General features: G+C 38.2%; 1 protein-coding gene across 13 annotated transcripts in view; it reads right to left on the bottom strand.

Annotated features, from left to right (window-relative positions):
* Znf644 (zinc finger protein 644) overlaps nucleotides 1-8,961 on the bottom strand; it is a 78,976-nt gene that overhangs the window by 66,581 nt on the left and 3,434 nt on the right. For 3 of the 13 annotated variants that reach the window (XM_031337141.1, XM_031337133.1, XM_031337130.1), the window contains exon 1: nucleotides 3,150-3,288. The exons of the other annotated variants lie outside the window; for them this stretch is intronic. The gene's annotated coding sequence lies outside the window, so the exon portion shown is untranslated. Of the gene's footprint in view, nucleotides 1-3,149; nucleotides 3,289-8,961 lie in introns of those variants that run through there. 13 annotated transcript variants of the gene reach the window in all.

Raw genomic sequence — 8,961 nt, forward strand, 5'->3', positions numbered from 1 at the left:
CCCCCCCTTTTTTTTCTCTCTCTCTCTCCCTCCCTCCCTCACACACATACAAATACACACACACCTCTCCCCCCTCCTTCCTCTCCTACCCCACAAGAACTCGAAACTACAAATGCACAAATCTGTACTCGGCTTTTATCAAATTCAAGCCCTCACACTTCTCTAGCACCAAGTGGCTTAGTTTTTATTTAGTTCTGTACTACATGATTAGGAGCCTCAGTATTTCATACTATCAAATTTTTTTAATCCATCTTCTGCTGGATGTGGTGACACAGAGCTTTAAACCCAGCATTTGGGAAGCAGAGGCAAGGATAAATCTGTGTGTGTGAAGTTGACTTCATCTACCTGGTGAATTTGAGGCAGTATTTTGAAAACTGGTCTCAAAAACCAAAAACATACATACCCACCCCCCCCATCCTCCCTCTTAGTGTCTCCGTTGCTCTGCCAGGCCCTTCAACTTTACTCACCTCCCCAAGCATATTCTCATAGAATTCTGGTCAATTAATGATCAGTAAAACCTTTTCAAATCTCCAAGGAAAATTTCAGATCCTTCCAGTTCATGCTACAATGTATCAAGTTTATTTGTGTTACCTTTGTTTTAAAATTAATTCTAGTAAAGAAAAATGACTACATCCCCTAATTCCCACCACTGATTTTCTCTGAACTGCCATTTCTCCCTGCTAAGTCCCAGCATCTATTCCTAGCACTTCTTCAAAATGAAGGTACAACATTATTTTACAGAGCAGCTTTACTAAACAACCCACACACATTGGTGCCCAGCAGCTCTGCAGAGCGCCCCCAGCAGACACTGCACAAGCACTCTCTATGTGCAGTGCAGGGCAGCTGCCGCATGGCTGTGTTTTCTGGTTTTGGTTTTTTTAGTTACTTCAGGTCTTTGACAAGTCGTTCCTCGAAGAATTTATTGGATTTCTGGATTTCCATGGAGAAAATTACTTTCTAGTCTGGACTTCTGCCCCGCCTCTATTTTTTTAAAGTATAAGCACAGATTGCCAATTCCGCTTGATGTAAAAAAAATTTTTAAATATAATAAATAACATAAAAAACTTATTCTATCACTCCAGGTTCAAATACATGTGGTAGGCAGATTTCCCCTGTAAACCGTATCACTTTTACTGATACTGTAATTTTCAACTCTGTAATGTTTACAGATGTGTTCTGCATTTAATCTCCCTGGCTCCTATTTAGATTTCTGTTGCATCTCCTGCTTGCTTGTCAAGGTAGGCTGCTCAGGCTCAGGCACAATTCAAAATGTGACATACTGACCTTCAACTAGAAAATGCAACAAAACATAATACTGCAGTAAAAACTATATTTGCAATAAAAAGTTTCAAACAGTTAAAAAAAAAAATAAGGGTATGAAAAGTGGGGCATGCCGTAATACAAACAATGTTTCTGAAAACAAAATCAAATTTCTCAAAAACAAACTCACAAATGGTTATCCGACAGCAGAGTAACATAAAACATGTTCTTCAGGTTTTCTACACACAAACGCTTCAATTACATCGGAATTACTTTGTGAATTCCTAAATCCAGTACAAAAAGACCCCCACTTTTATAAAATCTTAATATTTTGAAGTCAAAGCATGTACTTTAATATCTGGTCTACCCAAGTCTACATTAGCCCTAGTCTCCTACCCTAATAAAAAACATACAGTTATACCCTAATAAAAGATAGTTAGCCATCGCTTCAAGACAACTATGCAAATTCTCAAGAGCGCCAATATATTAAATACAATTATTCCAAAAAAATTCTTCACATGGAATACAAATTTTTATTCATTAGCTTGAACACATTCATAATCTAAATATTATTAATAAAATCTTTATGGCAATTTCTACAGAATATACAAAATATATCCATTCTTCAAAACTACATATAATAAAATGTAAAGTTGTATAAGATGTTTATTTTCTTTACCAGAGACCTTTACAACTCTAAGTCCTCTAGATTTCAGGGAAAAAGATATTCTCTCCAAAGCACCAGTTTAAAATATTACACCACTATAAGGCTCCTACTGCTTAACATTAATGAGTAACAGTTATGTAATTACTGCTTCCAACTGAAGAGAAAATTCAAGCACTGTAAGCAAACATCATGATAAGCAATTACATGTTTCCATTTCTTTCTTCTTTCTGTGGAGATGAGGGGTGGGGAGGATGGTTGAGACGGGCTCACGTGGCCCAAGATGGTCTCATTAACCTTGCAGCCAGAAAATAACCTTCAACTCCCAAACCTATACGCTAGGCTAGCAGGCCAGCATCGTCCTGACCAGCATCCCATCACAATGTTCAGTTGGTAAAGCCTCCTTTCTAGGCTTTAACTATTTATACCCATATGCAACAGCCTAGAAGGTTAGGCTCCAGTTATTCACAGGTTAACAACAAATGCCAGAATCCTTTTCCTTAAGAGGTGGATACTTTAACTGTAAAACAATTTATTACTACCTCCACAATTACAGTAGGAACTTGTCAAATACCTTATTAAGCTCCCTGAAAAACCTTACAGTTAATCTAGAACTGACTATTAAAAAGGCTCCAGGAGGCATCCACTAAGGGGACAATCCACATACTTCTTGTCTATATGCATAAATAATACTATAATGAAAAGATAGCTGTTATCTGTTGGGGCAATTCAAATCTCTAAATTCTAAATAAACTTTCAGGTCTTAACACTAACCACTAAATGATTACTTCCAGTAAAAACTGAGATATTCCTCTCCAATCTTGGCATAAACCACAATGGGGGTAAAAAGCTATCATACCAAGTGTCACCTGACTTACGTCTAAAGTCACACAACAGCAAGCAAGGACATAGACTCATTAACTCTTCCCACTCTTCCAAAGAAAACCAGGTATGCCATCAATAAGTTCAGAAACAAAGCCAACCTAGGTGATAAAAGTCAGAATGCTGGCTCCGTCTGACAAGGAATTACAAGGCAACACAGAACACCTTTTTCGGTGCAGAAACGTTATGTTTTGAAATACAGAGAACAGGTTAGCCTTGAACCCACAGAGATCTACCTGCCTCTATGAGAGTGCTAGAATTAGAAAAAAAATTTAAAGATTGTGTTTGTGTATTTGTGTGTGTGTGTGTGTGTGTGTGTGTGTGTGTGTGTGTGTGCACGTACCGCAAGTACAGTACCCACAGAGTCCTCTGGAACCTGAGTTAGGCAGTTGTGAATCTCCTGATATGGGTGCTGGGAACTGAACCCAGATCCTCTGGAAGAACAGCAAGTGCTCTTAGCCACTGAGCCATCTCCCCAGCCCCTGCAAAAAATGTTCATTTTTATGATCTAGATTTTAGGAAAAAAGCTACCTGTGTATATTCTTTGGTATTTAATAGACTTGGGTTAAGCTTTGCCTAGATAAAGCATTTAAAAACAAATCACTGTAAATCACTAAAATCTATTCTTTATTTTTCAATCTTCTTAATCACCATCATACAACATTATCCCCCTACATGGGAAATCTTGAAAGAGCCACAAGCCTTTGGTATTTTTTCAGCATTTTACTTGTTCTACATTGGCATTAATTCTCCTAAATTCCAGCCCAATATACATAAAGTACTAAAAGATTATATACATGCACGCTCCACTATATAATTATTAGCCTGTGTCTCTATACCTTACATATCCTAACCCAGAGTTCCATCTATTAGTTGGGTTCAATGCACACCTGCTTTAATTTCCATCCACATTTTTAAGTAATACTCTTCTCAGGCATTCCTTTTTCTCAACCATCATTTAATTAAATTCCAACTTTACACTTCTCCAGACCCTAGAAAGGACTTTTTATACCCACTGTGCAATTCAGTAACTGTATGTGTCTAGTCTAAATAGAAATATGTGGGGGCTGGCGAGATGGCTCAGAGAGTAAGAGCGCTGACTGCTCTTCCGAAGGTCCTGAATTCAAATCCCAGCAACCACATGGTGGCTCACAACCACCTGTAATGAGATCTGACGTCCTCTTCTGGTGCATCTGAAGTGAGCTACAGTGTACTTTGTATAATAATAAATAAATCTTTGGGCCGGAATCAGCGGGGCTGGAGCGAGCAGGGTTGACCAGAGGTCCTAAAATTCAATCCCCAACAACCACATGAAGGCTCACAACTATCTGTACAGCTACAATGTACTTAAATACATGAAATAAATAAATCTTTAAAAAAAATATATGTGCTTTATGTCTGTAGTAGCATGTGATTTTAAAAATTTGATATGGATAGCAAATATAAATATTTCAATTACATAAATATATTAGAATAGCATTTTAGATATACTGGATTGAAATATATTTACATTTTGACCAATTTCTTCCGTCAGCATGGCTACAATTTAAATTCTTATAACTCACGTCTACTGTGCAGTACTGACCTGTACTGTTAATATACCTACAGAGTAACAATTGGGTATACTGTTCACTTGTATGTACACATTTTCAGAGTCATGTGGAGACCAGCAGTTGGAGTGTCTCCTCAACTGCTCTACCCTTTGCTCTTTGAAAACAGGTCTTGGGCCAGAGCAAGCAGGGCCAACAGAGGTCCTGAGTTCAATTCCCAGCAGCCACACACGATAGCTCACGGCCATCTGTACAACTATAGTGTACTCATACACATAAAATAATTAAATCTTTAAAAAAAAAAAAAAAAGAAAACAAGGTCTCTCACTAACCAAGAGCTTACAGACTTGGCTAGACTGGCTGCTTGCAAGCCCTGAGAATTAACCTGTCTACACCACCCCAGCCATGGAATTATGGGTACGCACTGTCATACCTTTTCTTTTTCAAATTGACAGAAATTGCCTACATACATACACACACATATATACATACCCACATATATAATGTATATATGTACACACACATGAAATATATACATTGTAGAACAGCTAAACTAAATTTAAGATATATAATACCTCACATATTTATTACAGTAAGAGCATCTAAAATGTACAACTTCCAGAATAAAATATTAACCACAATTGTAATACCTCACATATTATCTTTGAACATATATATTTTTTCCTCCAAATGAGAAGGTAAAAGTAAATATAGCTACTGTTTGTAAAACAAATGCCTTAGAAATAAAATAATCTAATGTCCATCTGATTTTTAAAATTACTATTTGTTATTTTGTTTTGTTTTTGAGAAGGGTCCACTGTATAACCCAGGATAGCCTAGAACTTAACTACGTAACAAAACACTTCACCGTGCTGTTCTCTCACCTTGGCTTGCTAAGCTCTGGAGCCAGGTGTGTGTCTACTTGCCTATTTCTAACATTAATTTAGTGACTTTTAACAAAGGTTATGGCATTTTAGAGTATAAAGATACAAGAGAAACTAACTTCAGATGGCTACATTCAGTATGCCATGTACACTTTTCCTATATCTAATTTTGAATTAAATGTCCTCCACAGAGCATGACAGCATGATTAAACTTGTAGCAATCCTAGTTCACTGAGATTTTGTTACAATTAATTTTGTGCATCTTCGTCACTCAGCAAAGAAAAAGCAGCTTCAATTTTGGCCAATCTCATCACACCAATGTCCAGCTACTGAGACAGAGAGCCTTTATTCAGTGGTCATAATTAACCATAATGGCAAACAAGATACTACTTAAAATAGTAAGCAGAAAATGCTTCTTATACTGCTAAGTTTTAGAACCAGGAGACAAGTACTACACAAAAGGGTAAGGGATGGACAGACACACACAAGCTGAGAAGATAAAAGTGTCTCATGTATAGGATCAAATTCAAATCTGGCGATCTGTTAACTATAATGCTTTAGCTCTGAGTTACTTCCTTAGACGTAAAATGGAGATATATACCTCGTTAGCATCACAGAAACACATAAGAAGACAAATTTCACTTTATATGAATGTGATTACTATATGATGGTGCTAGGATCAGAGGCAACTTTTCAGGTCGGGAGTGACGATGTAAGACTTGGTCCTAGCACACAGAAGGCAGCAGGAAGGTCAAGGTCGCTCGCCCTCAGCTATATGATGAAGTAGGGTCCAGCATGGACGACATGAGACCCTGTCTGGAAAAAGATTATTTGAGACTTTCCCTTATTCTTTAAATTGCCGAAAACAACTTTTAAACATAAATAAAACATATTTCATGTTTACATATCTCCTTGTGTAAAATAAAATTTTTGCTAGCTTGTACAATTTTGTTTAGCTTAAGAATTTGTGTCTGTAATGGGGAAAGAGAAAAATAATTAAAGAGGGGAAAAGAACATCATTTTAAATATGGAGGAGCACAAGGGAAAAAAAGGAAATGGGCAAAGAAACGCTCTATTCAGAGAAATTAAAAATCTCACTCAAGCCTCCCCAATGGAAAGATCCCATTTCCAGCCTCACCTGTTTTTGTGTTTGTTTCTAGGTGATGGCATTGTATATATGTTTTCTTTTTTTTGAGACAGGGTCTCTCCTGAACCTGAAACTCAAGATCCATAGTTTCTGGGAATATATCTTTACTGGCTATTATTGGGGTTGACTCACAGGCACACGCCAATGCTGGCTTTGGCCTCAGCTGGCTTTTACATGGGTACTGAAAACCTCATTTCAGGGTCCCCATGCTTGCACAGCAGGGACCAACTGAGCCATCTCCCTAGGACCCTCCTCACTCTTACCTAGGGTGTGTGTGTGCACAGCTGTGTTTATGTGTTACATTGAAACACACATAACTAACTTACCCTCTTCTTTCCTCTACAGCCACATGACCAAAATGTTAAAGGACAGTTATAAAGTTCAGAATGTTGTAAACAAGGGCACTGACACGAAAAAGCAGTCACTCCCAAGTCTCTCTGCTCATTCACTTTCAGTAAGTGGAGTATCATGAATTTTAACCTGGTTACAGGTTTTACTCTATGATCAGAGGAGGTACACTTTTATGCCTGCTCTAAGATTCTTTTAACATTTTCATTTTTGTAAATATAGCCTAAAAATGGGACTTTTACAAAAGCCAACAATTCTAACACTACCACAGTAAGAACTGAGTTCCTGTAGGAATGAGCAACAACAGTTCCTACTGTTGATTAGGAAAGCTAACTACGTGACTTCTAGAAGAGATGGTGATGCTGCTGCATCTCCTCTGTGCTCACAGTGCCAGCCTCACCTGAAGGTTCACATTTCTAAACTTTCCTCTCTTCCTGCCTCAGCTGATTCTGTACGCATGCTTACATACACACTTTGTATCTGTCAGTATTAGCAAATGCAATCAGCTCCAACTCCAGCAAGGTTTTCCTCTAAACCTTCAAAAACCATTTACAAATAAATTGGGAACCACCCTCCCTCTCCAATTAATGTTGGTCTGATACTAAACAAAAACCATGTGTATGTGTGTTGGCAAATAAACACCACGAAGGAAGGTTAAAAGATTGAAGTAACTGAGCAAGGAGTGGTACTGTACACCTTAGGTCCCTGCACCCGTGTTTCACACCTTTAACCCCAGGCAGAGGCAAGAAGATCTCTCTGTGAGTTCTAGGTCAGCCTGATTTACACACAGCATTACAGGACAGCCAGAGCTATGTGGAGAGACCAAAAAAAAAAATCTTAAATTCAATAATCGATAGAATATACGTAAGCGCATTTGGTAAATGGTACTTTAATCCCAAGACTCGCGTCACCCACTTAGGTTTTTTTTTAAGGCTGTACATTAAGTGCATAGTGTACATGCTGAAAAAGGCACACTACATAAAATCTATCTAGACCACACTCATCAACTTCAATTCTACACAATCTATATTAACAGAACTAAGTTTCATAGAATAGTTACTTATTAAACTACAGACCCAAGAATCCTCAACAGATAGAAGAGTCTGTAAAAGATAGGCAATTTCTCAAGACAAGCTAGTCTAATCTAGCCTCCTTCTCCAACCTCAACAAAGTCACTCTTTTTCCTCTTGAAATCTCAGCATTTCTTCTAAAAGAGCAACAGTAATATCACAGGATATATCACAGTTATATCACTCAACTGGAAGGGGTTTCGAGGGGTTGGGGAGGGGGGGAGACCAAGAAGATAGGACTATAGGGACCATGGGTCTTTATAACCCAGGTAGGCCTCAAATTCACAATCCTGCCTTAGCTAAACCAGTGAGAGAATTACTAGTGTGGGCTTCCAAGCCTGGTAAGTCTCTAATCTCAAGAGATCTTCAATTTTAAAACACAAATGCTACAAAACCCCATCATCACCTAAGAGTTCCAGGTTAAGTTCAAACAGGAAACCCACAGGTCAACTATGGAGGGCTGAGAAAACCAAAGAACAGAGACATCGAGGCCTTCAGACACAAGACTCCATTCCCTGATAAAAGACTCAACTAAATGTGGTGTCCCACCCTCCAGATCTCATGAGGTTCTTGTTTGTGCAAGAGAAGAGAGATACGCTAGCCAACCAGCAGGGTGAGCTATCGCTAGAATCAGTCATTTTCAAAACCTCCAAAATTCAGACATAAATGGTAGCACTAAAAGCAGCTACCTCTTTCTAGTTAAGCCTAGTCACAAACAGCACCTTTAGGACTATACCTCATAAACTGTCCAATGTTTACACATACAAAATACATCTATAACAGATAAATGCAGAAAAACAAAGACCTCATGAATATCCAAATTACAAAACCCACCATTCACTCCGTTGTTTGATTTACAAAGCCACTAATTTTAAATCTTTTTAATATTCTAACAGGACTGCAAAGCACTCAGAATGCTCTATAAACTCCGACTGGACAACTTGACAAGGCAACTTTTACATTTACTACACATCAAGTCTCTCCTGTGTGGCTTTGGCATGACAGACCTTCCACCATTTTGTATCTCTCAAGCTTTTTTTCTGCTACCCAAACTCTCCTAGATCTTGAACAAACTAAAAAACCTGGAAGGCAGGCTGGAGAGATGGCTCAGCAGTTAAGAGCACTGACTGCTCTTCCAGAGGTCCTGAGTTCAATT

The sequence above is a fragment of the Mastomys coucha genome, unplaced genomic scaffold (assembly GCF_008632895.1).
Source record: "Mastomys coucha isolate ucsf_1 unplaced genomic scaffold, UCSF_Mcou_1 pScaffold22, whole genome shotgun sequence".
In the NCBI taxonomy this organism is placed as follows: Eukaryota; Metazoa; Chordata; class Mammalia; order Rodentia; family Muridae; genus Mastomys; species Mastomys coucha.